We start from the raw sequence: 19,959 nt of genomic DNA, 5'->3' as shown, positions 1-19,959 counted from the left end.
ATCCCACTACTGGGTCTACCTAAAGGAAAAGAAGCCATTTTATAAAAAAGACACTTGCACTCGAATGTTTGCTGCAGCACAATTCACAATCGCAAAGATGTGGAATCAACCTTAGTGCCCATCAATTCATGAATGGATTAACAAAATGTGGCATATAAAGATCTTCTTCATCTCTTAACCAAGTCATTTTCTTACCTTTTTCAGAGACGAGCTTGACTAAAGTTTTCATAGAGATTTCTTTGATTGACAACAACATGATGGTATTTTTTTACTTTAATTTCTCTCAGAGATCTAAAAATAAGATTCTTGACTTATTAAGTTGTATTTTAAAATTGTTCTCCTTAGTGCATTTTTTACATTTTTATGCATCTTGATCCTACACACATAAATCTGAGAACAGTATGTTGCACTGTATGGTTTGCCCACTTATTATATCTTTTCTAACAATATCTTTTCTTCAGTAAGTATTTAAATCAGTTAAAATTAAAGACATACACAAAGTTAGTAAAAGATTAAAAAAAAAAAAAAAGGAAAACCTGTATCAAAGAGAAAGGAAAATGTACATATGGTAAGAGAAATTGTCAAAATATTTTCTGCAATTGCACTGCTGCTGTGGCAACTTACCACAGACTTAGTGACTCAAAACAACACACATTTATTACCACATAATTCTATAGATCGGAAGTCTAGCATGTGTCTCACTGGGCTAAAAGAAGGTTTTGACAGTTCAGTACTTTCTAGAGGCTCTAGGGGAGAATTTATTTTCCCACTTTCTCCACCTTCTAGAGGCCATCTGCTTCCTGGAAATATTCACAAAAATTCATGGCCCTTCCTCCACCTTCAAGCGAGCATTGTCAGGCCACGTTCTTCTCATGTTCCTTTCTTTCTGGTTCTCTCTTCCACCTCTTTCCCCTACTTTAAGTAACCTTGTGACTACATTGGGTTTTAGCTGGATAATCCAGGATAATCTCACTATCTTAACACCAGCTGATTTGCAACCTTAATTCTGTCTGCAGCTTTCATTTCCCTTAGCCACAACCTAATATATTCACGGGTTTTAAGAATTGGGACACAGACTTCATTGGCAACCCTTATTCTGCCTAAAACAGTAGTTGATCTTTAATTTCACTCTTAACTTCCTGATAATCAAGGCAAAAAAAAAAATTTTTTTTAAATAGACAGCAAGATAAGTCTTATAAATCAACATGCCAGTTCTGAAAAAGAGCTAGCTTTTCCTAAAAAATTTATCAGAAAAGTCTTTAATATAAGACAGTGAATATTATAGTGAAGCATGGCATCATATCACTGTTTTTTCCCTGCAAAGGGAAAATCATATTTCATATGCCTTTTTATGGCAAGGGAGCTTAAAAAATCATCTCATTAAGAACTAGTGAGATATTTCTCTCATTTTAAAAAAAAATTGTCATACACGGTCCCTGCCTCACTCAGGAAATACTTGCTGAACTGATTAGACCTCCAGTGATAGTTATCCTGAAACCATCAATGGAAAGATCATTACTAAAAATCCTTCAACCACAGAACATTTAAGTAGATTCAGTAATTCTTGGTCTTTCCCTTGTTTATACTCTAACAAGTGGCCAGCCCACTTGGATTTAAGAAACAACAGCTCACATCCTGCTTGATCAGAGGACAGAATTCACAAAATCAGAAAAGATGCAAATTATATTTCCAAAATGTTACCTTAGTGCAAACATTTCATGAAATGTTTTGCTTTCTTATCATTCATGTGTTCACTGGAATAGCACCTTCAATTTCCTTCAAGAACTTTCCTTTGCATTCATGATTTGGCTAATTGGCACAAGAGGCCTAGCTTTTTGGCCTATTTCAGCTTTCAACGTGCCTTCATACTAAGCTTAATTATTTCTAGCTTTTGATTTAAAGTGAGAGACATTTCTCTTGACTTTCTCTTGAACACTCAGAGGCCAATGTAAGGTTACTGACTGACCTAATTTCAGTATCGCTGTGTCTCAAGGAACAGGGAGGCCTAAAGAGAGGGAGAGAGACGGGGCAATGGCTGGCGGAGCAGTCGGAACACACACATTTATCAAGTAAGTTTGCTGTCTTCTGTGAGTGCTATTAGTGGCACCCCAAAATAATTACAATAGTAACATCAGTGATCACTGATCACAGGCCACAACAACAGGTATAATAATAATAACAAAGTTTAAATTGTTGCAAGACTTACCAACATGTGACACAGGGCCAAGAAGAGAGCACCTGCCATTAGAAAAATGGCTCCCATGACTTGCTCAATGCCGGGTTGCCACAAACCTTCAATTTGTAAAAAATACAGTATCTGTGAAGTGCAATAAAGCAAAGCACAATAAAATGAGGCATCCCTGTATTTTATTAAGGAAACATATTCATGAAACATTTGTCTGGTTACATTCAAACTTCCTCTTATGTATCCAACATTTTTTTGGAATCTTTCTGTTCTTGATGAGTGCCAAAGGGGGGAGAAACATACTCTCCAAGGTCATGGGAATTTGTTACATGCAGCTGACAATGTTATAGTGCAGTAGAAAAATCTGCTTAAGCCTGTATGCAACATTAAATTCACAAATTAGTTGTTTACTCCTACAGGAATCAAAACAAACACCAAGGGAGCATGAGTATGAGCGGTGACAGATACTTCTCAGTGACTGTGGTCCTTTGCCCCATATGGGTGCCAGATTACAAACTGGGTAAATTCATCCCTCAAGGCACTGAGCAGAAGTCAGACCATGTGGCCAGGCCAAGCAGGATGGATTTAATTACGAAGACTGGGGCATAATATTCACATAATCTCCTAAAATTCTGTTTTGCCCAGTTAAGCAATAGTTATTTTCAGAGCCCTGTGACCGGTGGGGAAGAGCTCTCAGAAGATGATCAGACCTGGTCTCGTTAATTAACCCCAAAGCAGGGCTGGGACTCTACATGCCTGGGGCTCCTGTTGACACTGCGCAAGGCCAAAATAGGCAGAGGTAGTGTTCACTAAGAAAAGAATCCCCCAAACATTTGGTCTTATTAAAAAAATGCAACAGTGCTTTGAACACAACTTTATGTGACTAGCAGATAGTCACTGAGTACAGGGATAACCTAATTTTTTTTTAAATTAAATGTCAATTGCTCAGAGATGCTTACTATGGGAACCCTGTTTAAAATTATAATTCTGATGCCCCATACCCTGATTTTTTTCAATTAACTTACTATCTCTTAGTATACTTTTTTACTGACTCATGAGATTTTTTGGTCTAATTTTTCTCTACTAGAACTGCGACACTTTATACGTGTTTCATTCATGAATATACCTTAAGTGTTTAAAGAGTAAAAATAAAGACTTGTTAAAAGAATAAAAATTCTGAATTTTCAAGAATGCCCCTGGGACACTCTCGTTTATGAAGGGCTCTGCAGTGGAAAGAGTCCTGGAGACCCACGAAGTCCACAGGGAAACTCTCCCTGTCGTGCCTGCTGAGGGACATGCTGGCTGGAAGGGGTGTGGCATTCTGGAAAAGGAACAAGCCTGGAGCACAAAAAACTAGCTTTCCCATCTCACAACTGCGTACATTTAGGCAAGTATCATACCACATCTTCATCTCAATTTTCTCAGAATAGGCATATTAGCTACTTTGCAGATGTACTTTGTGAATAAATGAAATTATATCTTTAAAGCATTTGTCAAGATGGTAGAAACATCTAGAAAGTGATTATTCATTGCCTTGACCTCAAATTCAAGTCCACAAGCAATGAATCCCTGGCCTTTTGCTCCCACCAATAAGTCCTTTCTAGAAATCCCGATGCCCAAGCCTGAGACTCTGACTTTGCAGCTGGTGGCAGCAGGCATCCCCTACCCCCCTGCTCCAGAACAGCCCCTCCTGCGCCTCTCCCATCACCCCACGTAGCTCCACTTGAATTGCTGGCCCTCTGCTCAGACGGACGTTCTTCTGCTCATTTCTTGGACTGCTTGAAGAAATGCTTAGGCAATAAAACTGCTTGAGAAATGCTTAGGAAATATGCTTGAAGAAATTTAGCCTCAGACCCTTCGGTCCCCATCCCTTCCCTGCCAGGCTCCTTCCTTGTTCAGTGAGGGATGCCACTTCACTTCCTCCCATCCCCCCAGCTCAGCCTGCACCCCTCAGCCCAGCCAGCCGTGCTACTGCCAAACCAGCACCCAAAAGGGACTTCACTTCAACAAAATGCTTAATGCATTTTGAAGGGGAAAAAAAAATTGGTTTTGATTTAAGAAATAGATAGATAGTAGCCCCCAAGATTAATGTTTTCAAGTACTAAATTCGGGAGGAAAGCAGAGCAAGCCATCACAAGCAGCTGTTTTAGTGGACGCTGAGGATGCAGGAATCATGTCCATGGGTCCAGGCCAGTTTTATTTCCTAAGCATTTCTCAAAACTATGTGCCTCTCACTTTTCACTGCTACATCCTCAGCCTTGGGTTAGGTTCCAGTTGTCTCTTCCCAGACTACAGTCACTCATGCATAACCGAGCTCACTAAACCAGTCTTAGCTCTAATCATTCTCCACAAAGGCACCAATACTTACAATGCTAACCTGGCCCTCTGAGTGTTTATACTCTTAATTACACCACAAAGTATGAACTAAAAAGTATAAATCAATAGTAATCAAAGTGCTAGTCCACGAACTGTTTGCTACAAACCGGTGATTAGCAAAGTACAGAAACTAGGAGTAAGCATTTAGAGTCCTTCCCAACAATTCAACGGTACCTTAATACTCAAGTATGCAGTTTTATGTTTTACAAATATATCTGTCCACAACATATTCGAAATTAAAAGGTGACAATAAAGGAAGACTTTCCCCTCCATCTAAATAGCTGAGAAGCCCTAGTCTAACCTTCTAAGTTTTACAAAATCAATGTCAAAGTCAGTCCCTCCAGCTGTCTCTCCTGCCTCCCCAAAACCGGGATTTCACTCAAGAATTTCAATGCATTTACTGTTCACTACAACCACCAGTAAACTATAGCAACAGACTATAGAGTATGGTGAGCTTGTGGACTCTGGAGACAAGCAGTGTGGCTCCAAATCTATGCTGTATCATTTGCTGGCTGTGTGACTTTGGGAAATTTACTTAAACACTCTGTGCTTTAGTTTCTTCACACACCGAATAGCAACACTGCCTCGTATGTCTGTTGGGAAGAGGAAATCGTTCACTGTGACTCTTAAAATAGTGCCTGACATACAGTAACCATCAGATAAATGTTAGGACTGTTATCATTTTTGTTATTTTAGTCTTTGTTCATTGATGGCATGCTCCCTCCACCTCTAACTTTGCATCTGGCTAACAATCAACTGGAAAGACAGTTTAGATTTCATCATTTCCATAAGGCCTTCCTTGATTTTTCCCAGGCTGATTTATGGCTCATTTTTCATTTTGTGCTACCTCATCATTCTGCACTTATGCCTGTATTACGGCAGTTATCACATGACAGAAGGACCACTTTATGTCCGTTTCCTATACCATGATGGGGACATGACACTTATAAAATGCTTCATGCACATGAACAGACCCCATAAACATACATGTCTAACAGATTTCATTTTGATCCTTAGAAAGATACGTGTTCACATCATGTCAGTGTTTCAACTGGGAACTGCTTCCTGGAAGAACACCTGCAGAGCTGGCTTTGGTGCCCTGGGTAAGATAACTCAGGGTCGAGCCTCAAGGACTGCCCTCCCTGCATGGAGCAAAGCCGTGAGCCTGTGACACATTGTAGGCAAGTCCCCAAGAAACTTGGCCAGGTAAAGGCTAAATACCGCATGACCCATCCCAGGAAAATGTGCCCCTTCCCTCATCTGATTCTTCTATGGTGTTAATAGTACAAACCGTGATGAGAAAGAGATTCACAGTTTCCTTCATCATTAACCCATGTTCTACTTCTTGTCCTGCTTCTGGCCATAAGTACAATTATTTGGGAAAACAATGTTCTAGATTTAAAATTAAACTAAAAAAATGAGTCATGTATTAACAATGGTTATATCATTCTGTAATCAGACTCAAAGGTGACCGTGTTTTCAAAAACTCCTATTCTCCTTATAAAATAGCTCAATGTCCAATTATCAATGACCATGTGAAAAAAAAAAATAAAACTGGCACTCGAACACCATTAATAGCCATAATGAAATCTCAAATCATAGTGCTACTGCAAGCCTCTGAGTAATCGTCATTAAATAGCACCTAGAAGAAAAACAAAGATGAGTCTGGAAACAGATTTCTCAGAAAATGGCTAAAGACCATGCAAATGACAGTAGATCAACAGGTCAAAGGCTAGAAGGAAATTAGGTCTCTGAGGAAAAAATAAACAAAATGAAAAATGTAATCAAGTGAATTGGTAGAATACTTTTAATTATCCAGGATAAAGGAGAAACATAAACAATTTAAAATTGCAAGAAATCTAAAATATTTTAGCAAATTATTACAAGTTCTTTTCTACCACTAATCTATTTTTAAAAGGCTTGAAAAATACTAACTGCCCATTTGAGTTTTCAGTGCTTTCCTGTGGCCCCATTCAGTGTATGATTAGGTTCTGGGAGCTGTAAGATGAGCAATGGTGAGGGAGGAAGGATAGAGGAAGCCGGGGGCTGACCACTACGGCCAGTACAAATAGTCATAGGCTTAAGGCCACATGTACAATATATTGTAGGAAAGCTTAAAGGAAAGAAAAACACAAGAATTATGAAAATCATGACTGAAAGACTGTTAATAGAATGCATGATTTTAGAAAACAGGCTCTTTTAATTGCTATTTAATCTGAGCAACTTCCATAAAAGACTTGATGAAAATTAAAGATGCAAAGAGCACAAACTGAAAGTCAAATAATTCTAACTTCTCATTCTGTAACATCTGGTAATGACAAAGTGAAGCAGTCAAAATGAAAGGCATCTGAATAATAGGAAAATCTTACAGGTGTTACTTAAGTCAGAAATTATTCTTTTCTACCTATATTTAGGGCTATTTATTAAATTCCTTCCAGGGCAGCAACTCTAAAAAATATTTTGCATCAGACATACTTGCAGATGTCTGGTGCAAATGTTAATTTGTGCTTCAGGATAATTGTACCTGCAGGGTTTTTGCATTGTGTGGATTTGTGCAAATGCAAATAATATATCATCTAAAGAAATAAGGTTGTGGTAGTTGGAGTTAGATGAGATCAAACAGGGGGAAATGTGCACTTTAAAAACTAAATGTAGGCCGGGCGCGGTGGCTCACGCCTGTAATCCTAGCTCTCTGGGAGGCCGAGGCGGGCAGATTGCTCGAGGTCAGGAGTTCGAAACCAGCCTGAGCAAGAGCAAGACCCTGTCTCTACTATAAATAGAAAGAAATTAATTGGCCAACTAATATATATAGAAAATTAGCCGGGCATGGTGGCGCATGCCTGTAGTCCCAGCTACTCGGGAGGCTGAGGCAGAAGGATTGCTTGAGCCCAGGAGTTTGAGGTTGCTGTGAGCTAGGCTGATGCCACGGCACTCACTCTAGCCTGGTCAACAAGCGAGACTCTGTCTCAAAAAAAAAAAAAAACTAAATGTAGAAAAGTTTCAAGTAAAGAGATCATGCTTCTTATAAAATTATTTTGCAACCCTAATACCAATAAGAAACAATATGCATGAATTATGAATGTGGAAAAGGCTATCTATCATTTGAAAGATAAATGATATGGTGGAAAAAGAAAGTGATACCAACCAAAACAAGAATGAATTCAGTTCAGGTCATTTCTGGCTAGGGGTGTCACAAAACCTTGGTAAGGAAAGAATGGTAATGATAATGACCAGGCTATCATCTGCTCATTCTCTCCTCACTTAACAAAAAGAACAAAAAACATCATGATAACCACTGAAATCAACAAATATAATATATTATTTTTAACAGTTGCATAACAGGCCATAGAAAAACTATATCACATTTATTCAAGCATTCTGCTACTGATAGACACTCAGGGTTTCTTTTTTTTTCTCTTTTTGCAACTATACACCACAGGCCATCCATCATCCTCATGCATATCACTTACATCATTTTAGTTTTGTTTGTATAAATCTGATTCCCAAAAGTGGTTCCAATAGTATGTGAGATATTCTTGCTCTTTTTTATCCTGAAGGTATGTGTGTGGGATGGGGGTGGGGCGGGCATCAGAAGAATTAAATTAGTAATGACTTGGTTGTTATTAGGAGAGTTGAGCAATTTAATGAAATAATCTCCAGAAAAGCATTTAATTCAACAATTACATTCACTAAGTCTCTCCTTATTAAAGTGGTGAGTGTGGTTTCACAAAAAAGAAATAAGTGGACCAGATCAAGGTCCAAGAGTAGTAGTTATAAATCTGGTACGTAAGTGTTAAGATGTCATGCACAAATTTTCATAAGTTGGCTTCTAACTCTATATTCATTTTTCTCCTCTTTCCTAGATGTACCCTATGTTCTTATCATATCAACCCCAACTATAGTTCTCCGGGATATCACACTTTTCCACAACTCTGCTTAGCCTGTGAGCAAACCATTTCCTCTGCCTGGAACATTCACCTTGCCCCAGCCCTACTCCATTCCCACCCGACTGACTCTTCCTTAGGCCTTGAAAACTGGGTTTCATGTCCCTGCTGTAGAAGGCAGTGCCCTGGAATACGGGCAGGATGAAGTCTCCTCGCTGGGTGTCCACACCTGAGTACAGCTCCCTCTTCCAGGTAGCACGTGTCACACAATATTGCAATGCCTTGTCTGTATCCCTCACTGTGATGTGACTCTGAAGACAGAGCCGTGTCTTGTGTCTCTGCTAACTAACATAGCACTTAACGCAGCGTAGACTTCCAGAATTTTGTTTTAATTAATTGGATAAGAGAGTAATAATAACAGAAAGAAAGATGGCCAAGATGAGGACACAGTATATTTAACAGCCTTAGTTGGCCACAGAGACTGAAGGAAATAGGTGTTAGCAGCTCCCGCATCGTGGAGCTAGAGGGTCAACTTAAATGAGTTTTTAGAAAGGCGCTTAAGAGGAAAGGATGGGGCCACTGAAGTTGAGCAGAAAGAGATGAGAAACTGTAATAGAAGCTGATAAACAATTAGAAGGGATGGGTGATGGGCACACTTACAACTTTGACTCAAATGGTACAAAAGCAATTTATGTAACCAAAACATTTGGGCCCCCACAAAATTCTGACAAGTAAAGAAGGGGTGCAAAGTAGGTACAAGATTGTAATGAAAAGCAAAGGTTGTCCAGGATTTCTGTGTCCCAGCCCATCTTCCACACTCCACATCACCCCCTTCCTTCTGCCCCCCGATTTACCCTTAGATTATTCTCACAAGTTCAAGCTTCAATCTGCCTGGCAGTATGCTTACTCACATTCCATATAAACAGGGATTTCTATCCCAACAAAACTTTATTCATCATCATTACTATTCACTAAGCCCAGATTCATTGGCTATAAAAAATAAATTTTGAATAAAAATTAATAACAATTATGTACAATCTGCCACTGTAGCTACACTGATACGCTATGCTTAGGAAAACAGGGATATTTATAAAGAGCTAATTGAAAGATAAACTTATGTAAATCACTGCATTTATTTATTCATATGTCAAAAAATTATATATACAGCTACAAAAAATACTTTATGTATGAAATGAGACCAACTGTCCCCAGTCTCTTGTGTGTTTGGCACTCCCTTCATTTTCTATAGAACAATTTGTTCTTCTTAAGTACAGAATAGCTCGGTATGACTCAGTCATTTAACATATGTAGTAGGAAATGTTAAGCGTGGATTGCATTTTATACTTTGTATCTGTCAAAAAAACTTACTATTAATATAAATACAAATGAACTGGCATCTTGGAATTTAGTGTCTGAGTAGTATAGCAATGAAAAAGGTCTGGTGGTTAAAAACTAAACAATAATAATTTCTCTGAAATTATCAAACCCTGAAAACATTGCAAACCAATCCAGATTCAAATTTTGGTGTTTTAAGATGATTTGGGGGTCGTTTTATGCCCCTGTATCCATTTGCTAAGTAGGAGAGAATTCAGAAAATGCATTTTAAGACAATCAATTTTTTGTTCTACAATACAGTAAGTATTGTTAAATCTCACTAGCAATCTCATTGCATCATTATTCCCAAAAGCATATTTGCCAGTTGTAGATAGCATCATTCTTGTGACAGTTTCATGACCTGGATCATCCTTTTTTAGCTTGGGAGAGTTTTAGAATTGTGCTCTCTTGAAAGGGAAGAAGAAAAGGATCATTTTGGGTTGGTTTTTTTTTTTTAATCCTCAGGTTTAGATGTTGCTTGAAATGGTCCATTTTCTCACTGTCAACACATTATGTGTAAGAGACAGTTTCGTAGAATCAAAGAAACCAGAGAACCTCAGAGAGCGTTATCATAAAGCTTCCCTGTACATTTTATCTGGCAAAGCCCAGGCCATAACGTGTGTAGAGCAATAACCTCTTCCTTCGAGAATTAAGAGCAGCACTGCCGTACATATTGAAGAACAGCAACACCAAATCCTCATGGAGTTTTACTGAAATAACTTGTATCATAGAACCACTGGAAATAAAAATGTGCTCAGTCTCCCCGTACCTGGCCTGTGCACATAATTTAATTTAGGGAAAGGGGACTCAGCCAGTGAGACAAAAATGGAATGAAAGGGAAATGTCAGGAAAGCACACAGAGTTGTGACATATATAGAAATCGAGCACAAAAGGAATTTTTGTGCAGAAGAAAGCTTTGATTGAAATAATTTAAATCAACTAGAATGAAGCTTAAAGAGATCATGAGTTTTGTCATCAATAACTTCTATGTGAAATAGTGAAGAAAAAGTGAGAAAGGAAAGTGAAAAGGAAAGAGACTTGACTGAAAACGTGGAAAACTTATCATCTGTGCTTTTTTTTTCTTTTTTTCTTTCTTTAAATAAATTTAATTTCTTCTTTTTAAATGAGGAAACTCACAAGGACAAATAGAACTGGAGAGAAACAGCCACAGGTGAGAGCTGTCAACAAAGTTTTGAGCAGATGCACAAGGGGAAAATGACTTACAGCGCAGATAAAGCTGAGACCTGAGTCCCCATGGAAGAGGACAGAGAAAACAAGCTATCTGGGCTGTAGAAATCTCCCTGAATGGCTTAGAATTTGAGGCACAAAAACCTTGGGAGCAGGATGAGTGGGGTAGCCTCAACTCAACGTCTACGTAGAGGTTAGGTTGCCTAGATTCCCTCTCCCAGCTGACATGGACAACTAAATATCCCTTCCCAACCACTCACTAAATATCCCTTCCCAACCACGCAAGCGATGAGTCGTCTATTCCTGCAGCAAAAATAAAGCAGCAAGTTCCAAATCTCAGAAACACCTAAAGGGAGATGCAAATGAAAGTCTCAGTGTGATTTTCATACACCTCAGTTAGCATACCTAAAATAAAAAGATTGACAATACCAAGTGTTGGTGAGGAAACTGGAACTGTCATACCTCATTGGGAATGTACATTTTACAATAACTTTGGGAGACATTTTGGCAGTTTCCTATAAAGTTAACCATATTTATCATCTGATTGAGCAATTCTACTTCTAAATATTTACCCCAAAGAAATGAAAACATACATCCACACAAACACTTGCAAAAGAATATTTATAGCAGCTTTATTCATTATAGCCCACACTGGAAACAACCCAAATATCCAACAATTGAATGGATAAACAAATTGCGATATAACAATATAATGGAATTGTTAGGTAGACAGCAAGGGATTCTGGGTCTCTTAAGGATGAAAGTGGGTATCTTGCCTTTGTGCAATTGCCCCACATGGGAAGGACAGGGTGGGCCCTGCCCCCATCTTCATCCTGCCTGGAGCAACTGCCACACCTAGGGTAGGAGGGAACACCCTACAAATCAGCTCAGAACTTGGTGCACCAGTTGCAGAGGACTCTCTAGCCCACAGGCCAAGCACATAGATAACACAGAATCCAGATAGTGACCTGGAACTCACATGCGCAGTAAGACTCAGGTCATGCAGCTCCCAACTGTCCAATTGAAGTGGTTCCATGGTGACCTTTGAACCACAGGGAGGTCCCTATCCGGACACCATAAAATAAGACCCAGAACATAACCAAACTCTTTTTTTCCTGCTATAACAAGGGGTCTGGATATCTTGCTTTGTAAACCTATATCTTTCTCTTGCTCTATAATCCTATCTTGCTCCCTCTCAATAAATTGCACCCCATGCTTGCCTTACTTTGGTGTGTCTGGTCATTTTTTGGCCATGAGCACACCAAGAGCCAAGAACACAGAACGACACTAAACGTGACAGAATAATAGTAATAAGAGAGAACAGATTACTTACACACACAACAGCATAGATGAATCTCAAAATTACTCCGCTGAGAAAAATATGGTAAGCAAAACAGTACGTACTATATGGTTCCATTCATATGGGAACTTAGAAAAGGTAAGATAAATTTATACTGATAGAAAGCAGATACTTGGGCTTATCTCTGACACGGCTGGAGATGGGGATTGCAGATGGCATGAGAGAATATTTTGTGGTCATGTACACGCCGATCATGCTGGTGGTTACATAGACATACACGTTTGTCACAAAGACTAAGCTGTGCTTGAAATGAGTGCATTTTATTATCCATAAATAATACTTCCAGAATGTTGATTTTTAAAAACAGATCAGAAAGTTGCAATGTGCATTGTTTTACTTAACATTTATATATTTGCCTTGTGACAGAGGAAATGCAAATGCATTTGAAGACTGAAAGAAAAATTCTACTGGATTAATAGAACCTGTTGATGTGAGCAAAAGGAGGGAAAACTGATGGAACATCATTCTGGAGTTGAAGGGAAGGTTCCAAATCACAGAGAGATGGGCAGGTCCTATAACTGTCACCATCATGGTAACCACTCACTTTGTATAGGCTCTGCTCTTCGCAATTATAGAAATTATCTCAATTCATCATCACCATAATCTTACGATATGGGCAGAATTATTCTCATTTTACAGATGGCAAACCTGGAATTCACAAAGATTAATAGTTTCTTCAAGGTAACTCACCTATGCAGTGGTGAAACTAGGATTTCAGTTTATGTCTTAGAGCAGGTACTTTAGAAAACTTGTCATTGTAAATCCTCCATCTCTTTGAAATATATGTAAATCTTTTTAAAAGCTAAGTAACCTTCTTGGCAGCTTTAGGACCCATAAATGTCTTTCTCAAGGACATGGGAACCATGACTTTGAAGTTTAATCGTCAACGGAAGACAGCACCCCAACCTCCCACCTTCTGTGGAAGGACGAGAGCCCAGGTTTGGTGGGGCCCTTGCTCCAGGGTCCAAAGCTGTCTCTTGCCATAAAAATAGGAGAAGTTTCTTTTTCCTTTGGATAAAATTAATTTGTTAACACATATGGTCACCTCAATTGCCAGGTGACTGCAGGTAGGATAAACTGTGTGTTATAAATAGTGCTGTCAAGTCCTGCCACGTGAGGATGAGGGCTAAATATTGTTCATCTTGAGAACGTGTATTAATGGTCTGTATCTGCTTCACTGTATGAAAGAGTGAGATTTTTCTCCTCTCTGTAAACCCTTAGTGGATTCCCTATGATATTTACCACATTCTGTTTTAATATTTGTTCAATAATAATGTTGTTTCTTTCTCTGCTACCTTTGTGCAGAGTTTTTCTGGGTTAGGAGGAGATTTTGTTTTTAATTATTTCCCTAACAAGGATTCATGGCTAATTCCGTGTTTTCCATATCTGGAAACCAGTTTTCAAAGATTTATTCTGATTTTCCTAAATTTCTATTAATAGTTAGCTAAAGCAAGCACTCCCAGTTAAATTCACTCTCTCAGAGCAAGGGAGAAAAGATGAAATGGAAATCCAGAAAAAAAATGTGAAATGTTTGACATTTCTGCTCCTTTGATAGAAACCAGATGATACTTAAACTTGCACCTTAACTACCTGGCATTTGTCTGACATAACTTTCTTCAATACCCACTTGCTATTGCTCTTATAGTAAATGTTTAACAGCCATCCTACTTTTCCTTAATTTCCTTCTCAACTGTCAATACAATGAAGAATGAACCTAGGAAATGAAATCCATTAGGGAACAAAGCTATGTGGAACAAAGCTAGGTTAAACAAAGCTAATATGTTACTTGATGTCTGCAATCAACTTCTTCCTTGCCTCTAACTCATTTGGTATGTAGATTGTATCCACTTTCTGTTGATGAATTAGCAGCTTTTACAACTGAATGGGCAGACAAGAGACGCTAAACAGGCTAACGGGCTTTGCACTGTGCAGCCTGTGCATGTGTGGGGGCAGGTGTGAGAGCACACACACACACACACACACACACACGAGTGCACACACAGAGTTAGCAAATGTATTTAATGTAATGAAGAGACTTCTTTCCAGTTGAAAATAACAAACTAAAATATGCACATTAATGTGTCAATGCAAAAGAAGCCAAACTCTGTAAAAGAATTTAAAGAGGTTTATTCTGAGCCCAATTTGAGGACAATGTTCTGGAGCCACTCCCAAGAAGACTTGAGCAAGTGGACCCGCTGTGGCTGAGTTAGAGTTTGGCTTTATACATTCTAGGGAGACAGGGGTTACAGGTAAAGTCATAAATCAATACATGAAGGGCTACATTCATTTGGCCTGAAAAGGTGGGACATCTCAAAAGGGGAGAAGGGATTACAGGTTATAAGTGAGTTTAAAGACTCTTTGACTTGTAATTTGTTAAAGACATGAAGCTTTGTCTAAAGGCATGGTCTTTGTCTAAACCATGGAATGGTTTTTTTGGTGGGGGGAGGGTGTTGGGAGAAGGAAATTAATATTTATTGGGTAACCACTATGTGCCGGGCCTGGTAAGGTATTTTTATAGGTTATCTCACTTAACCATCATAGCAATACTATGAAGTGGAGAATAGGAGCCCATTTTACAGAGGAAGAAACTGAAGCTCAAAGGGTTCCCTGTATGCATAGAACAAAGTAACAATGATAGCTTATACTTATGATGCTTATCATATGACAATGTTATAAGTTCTTTATGAAAATAAATTCATTATTCTTTTTAATAGTTTCATGAAGTAGGTACAATAGGTATACTATTTCTGTTTTAAAGATGAGAGAATTGAGTCATAGAGAGTTGAAAAGACTTACCCAAGGTCACTCAGCTAGAAAATGGTGAGGTCAGATAGATGACCCGTGGCAATGCTCTAAACCACTGTGCTATGCTGCCGAGGGAGGGAGAGAAGGAGCAGGACAGGGAGAGACAGAGATGAGTGAAACAGAGAGACAGACACACACATACACACACAGAAACAGAGGGATAGAGACAGAGAAAGAGAAGTCATAGACAAATTTTAAAATTTGAATATATTTCCTGAAATTACATAAGGCTTGGAATGTTTTAAGATAAGAACGTTTGTTAATCAGAGACAAGCCACCTAACACATATCTGTTGTGCAAATTAAGGACCTGCAGGTTTGTCTTGCATAGCCTTAGGCCTGTTAATGGGTTACAAAGGATGGGAGGTTACAAGAAGGGAGGGGGCATGATGAGGCTTGTCTGACCTCCTTCCACATGGCCAGTAGTAACTCAGTTTTAGGGTACCCCGTTAGCCAAGAGGGGGTACATTCAATCAGCTGGTGGTGGTGGGGCCCTAAGATATTATTTTAGTTCACAAATGTGATGCAATATTTGTCATTGGCTTGTCTGTTCATTTTATATGCAAGAACTACATTTTCCCAGAGCTCTGCCATAGTAGCTCAATTCCATTAAAGAGAGGCCACTGGCTGCACCTTTCATAAATAGACGTGATTCATTCAGTGCACAGTGACCTGTACTGACATTACAAAAATTATCAGGGACCCACAGACATATGAAGATGGGATTATCTGTAAGTCCGAATTCTGGCTTTTAATCAAGCCTCAGGAAATGACTCTTGGCTTTGGATATACATCAGTTACACCTCACAATAGGAAACAAGAAATGTATAAAATATTTAGTCCAACAGTAATTATACCTGGATGGTAGGAGTTGCCATTCTACCTGCACATTCTACCTGCCTTACTGAGTTGAAGGCACCTGTCTGGCTGGCAACATAAAATCAGTAACCCCATGGGTCTGTCAGAACCAACTCAACACAGGGCTTCCTGTGGAAAAGAGGCTGCACTGAAACATCCAACGGCTCTGTGTCAGCTTTTCACGTCACTGCATTCCACGTTATTCCTCTTCCTTCACACTCTGAAGGAAGTGAGAGAGATGTGGAGTTGTCAGACATTTGGGACTTAGCCAACCGTTTAGACAGGAAGAGTTATATCAACTCAGTGATTTCCTGCCTGAAATGACCTAGAGTCCCAGCAATCACCAAGGAGCATGACAGCCATCACTTCCCAACCTGACAGAAGTCAGGTTACATCATGACTAGTATCTGCACTCAGGACTTCCCTCTCTGAGCGTGAATATGTGTGTGTGTGTGTGTGTGTGTTCATTCCCTGTGTTTAAAAATTCACTTCCAAAATTCACAAGAAAATTGCCCCACATGTCAGAAGACTGAAAGTATTATATCCATTGAAAAAAAAGCTAAACAAAGTAGGACATTGTCTTTGATGCAGAAATAATTCATTGTGCTTTTTGCTCATGACTTATTAATCTTTTACTTGGATTTCCAGGAACAAATGGGTGAATGCTGTCTACCAAGAAAGAACAAAAAAAGATGTGGGCAAAGCTACTTGTCAGATAGTCATGACATGGGCAAGAATGAATAATTATTAACAATATATTTTGTAAAATTAAAATATGGTCTACTGCCTAATTCCAATCATTCTTTCTTCCAATATATCTCAAAAAATAAGAACTGAATTTTTTATTGATAGCCAAACATGAGCATGTCAAAACTGAATCTTCCTTTTTGTACATAAAAAGCTAATGCACTGTTGTTGTGACAGATAAAACAATCAGGCTAAATAATCACTATTTTTTTTTCCTCCACTACTTTCTTTCACAGGAATCATCCCTTTTTTCCACCATTGCAATGAGTAAGAAACAAGATTTCTAGTGATCTTTTCACATGTTCAAGAACTTCAGGAAAGAATGGAAGACCCATGGGGCCAGCAACTTTTGGCTATTTTCAAAGAGGGAAGGTGGGGTTGTAGTGGAAGAATTACTGCCATGGTCTGTCAGGGTCCTCTCTCTAAGGCTTCCTTGACACAAACCCATCAGTGACTCATGTGGGGGCCACAAAAGTCTCTATGCATGGAACCGTGCATGATCTTGCCAAAGAGACAAGAGTCCCAGTGATGCTTTCTCCTCTCACGTGAAAGTCTGTGTGCATCAGTGTGGAACTGGGGGAATTATGTCCTATGCAGATTTTTTCATCCAACATTTATCATATTTGTATTGAAAATCTTTTACATGCAAAGATACTCACTGTCATCAGTAGATGGCTGAGAAAGAAAAGAAAACTATTATATTAATGATATGATGTGACAAGTGTTTTGATGGATGCCCAGGGGTACGGAAAGCAGTCCTTCTCAGAAACCACATGATTTCTAGTCACTCGTCTCTACTGTAGCTCCTGCTTTGATCTAAAGAAGTACTTAGAGTGCAGCAAGTTTGACTCTCCTAAGTTCCATAACCTAACTATAACCTTAAGAATGTGATTTCAGAAAAGGCTGTGTGCACCATTCTGCCCAAAGTCATTGCCTGTGTGGAAATGTAGTCACACCCTATTCGCCATACAAATACCATGCAAAATATAATACTAAAATGTCACCTTGATGTTGCATATTTACTTCCATTAAGACTTTCCATTTCCGCTTTTTTTTTTTCCTACTTCAACCCAGGGCTAATTCAAGCTGTGATCGCCTAGGTTCTTACATCAGCAACATCTGTCACCAAAAATAAATATTCTGCAATCAAAACTTAACTGGCCTAGCAATTTGTTGGTGATGCGTGAGGCAGAACAGAATTCAGCTTCATTCTTCCTCAGCTAAATTGACTTTGTAGCACTGAGAGTAGAAAAGATTTATGTGTTAGTAAATGAAGCAGAGTTGGCCCAGAGAAAACAAAAGATGCAAATACTGGCAAGCCCACCATCTTCTTTAATATTCAGGTTTGTTCCTATACAATGTAATATATTTTTAACAAGTTGGGAAACATAGATGAACAAAAGAAACGCTGCTCCGAGTTACAATTAAATTTGAATTTTATTAATAGATGTAAACTGTTCTAACTGCTGAACGTGTGATTTGTCACCTTATTAAATTGAGAAAGAATAGAATGCTCTTATTAAATGACTGTAAGCAGTAATAATTATAAAATCCCTAGCATGTTTTCTCCCCCAAAAGAAATTATGCTGACTGCTCTTATTACAGCATTTCAGTTTACAGAGCAATTTTATACATATTACTTTATTTAATCTTTAAAATAATGCTTTTTAGACAGTGGCTCTGGAATTATTCATATCATTCTTTTTAAACAGATGAAAAACTGTAGTCTAGAAGTGAAATCAAGATAAACCTAAGGATGTGCAAAGAGAGCCGAGAAAAATCTCTTCTTACTCTCTACCACATAGAGTTGATTCCTGCTATTCATGGTATTTACGCTTGGTAAAGTCACCACAAATGCTGAAGTAGCAAATGCTGAACCATCACTCCTATGAGAAACACAGGGTTAGGTTCCTACAAGCCTGTGGTCACATTTTTATCAACTGACCAATACATAATTGGGCTTTATATGTATATCTATTTAAAGGCACCTTATTTAATATATGTTGTTGATTCAGTAACACTGAACTTACGGCCAACAGCACTATAATTAAGACCTGAGTGAAACTCACCTAGCACACCTACACTCTCCACAAGGCACATCCCAATCTTTCTGCACCAGAAACACTAGAGAGCTCCTCAGAACTATGCTTAGGGGCCATTTTAAACGACGAAATCACCAACGAAAAGCACAAAAATGCAAAAAGCACGGCATTAAATAGACCAAAAAGAAAATATTTGTTTATAATATGAGAGCAAAACAAGAGGACAGAGGGTGTCATTATTAGATGGCAGCTGGGTGCACGTGCTTTCCAGGGACTCGGGTGTTCTGATGGTCTTCACATATCCATGCATGTCTGCCAATGGCCAAGCATTGATTTGGGGGTTACAAACAAATTTTAGTGAGTAGATCAATTCACAATACTAATTCACAGATAATGACGATCAACTGTATATTACCAGTTTCTGTCTTCTACAGATGTTTACATATCATCTTAAACAAGGAATTTAGAAAAAGAAAAAAAAAAAGGTAAAGATATGTTTACCTGTGTATACTCTCAATGTGAACAGCAATGTTTTAGCCATAACTGAAAGAATGTTGGAGCACCGATGAGGGATCAGGGCTGCCCGTGGAGATGCACACCTTTAACCCCTCTCTTCCATTTGACTGTTTTACACCGTGAGAAACCTGGAGATGAGACAGGTACTAACAGATGTGGGGAAATTTGGATTTACGCAACTGTACCCTGACTAAACAACTTAGGAACATATTCTGAAAAAAGCGATTATGCATTAGTCTGGGTTCTCCACAGAAACAGAAATCATAGTTTTTTAAACTCTATATAGATATCTATAATAGGAGATAGATAGTGTAGATATATACATATATATACAGTTATTCATAGATATATAGATATATACAGCCCTGTGTCGCTTAATGATGGGGATATATTCTAAGAAATGCATCATTAGGCAATTTTGTCATTGTGTGAGCATCATGGAGTGTGTTTTTGTCATTGTGTGAGCATCACAGAGATGGTATGGCCTCACACACCTAGGCTATAGGGCATAGCCTATTGCTCATAGACTACGCACCTCTACAGCATGTTACTGTACCGAATGCTACTGGCAATTGTAACATAATGATACGTGTTTGTTGATCTAAACATGTCTAAACATAGAAAA

At 38.6% G+C, this 19,959-nt stretch overlaps 1 long non-coding RNA gene across 3 annotated transcripts in view; it reads right to left on the bottom strand.

Moving 5' to 3' along the window:
* The window catches only part of LOC142864870 (uncharacterized), a 118,686-nt gene that overhangs the window by 23,069 nt on the left and 75,658 nt on the right, over positions 1-19,959 (bottom strand). For all 3 annotated transcript variants that reach the window (XR_012915185.1, XR_012915184.1, XR_012915183.1), the window contains exon 4: positions 2,207-2,317. This is a non-coding gene — a long non-coding RNA (uncharacterized LOC142864870). The remainder of the gene's footprint in view (positions 1-2,206; positions 2,318-19,959) is intronic.

Source organism: Microcebus murinus, chromosome 27 (genome assembly GCF_040939455.1).
Source record: "Microcebus murinus isolate Inina chromosome 27, M.murinus_Inina_mat1.0, whole genome shotgun sequence".
Taxonomy (NCBI): Eukaryota; Metazoa; Chordata; class Mammalia; order Primates; family Cheirogaleidae; genus Microcebus; species Microcebus murinus.
This window is presented reverse-complemented; position numbering and strand designations above follow the sequence as displayed.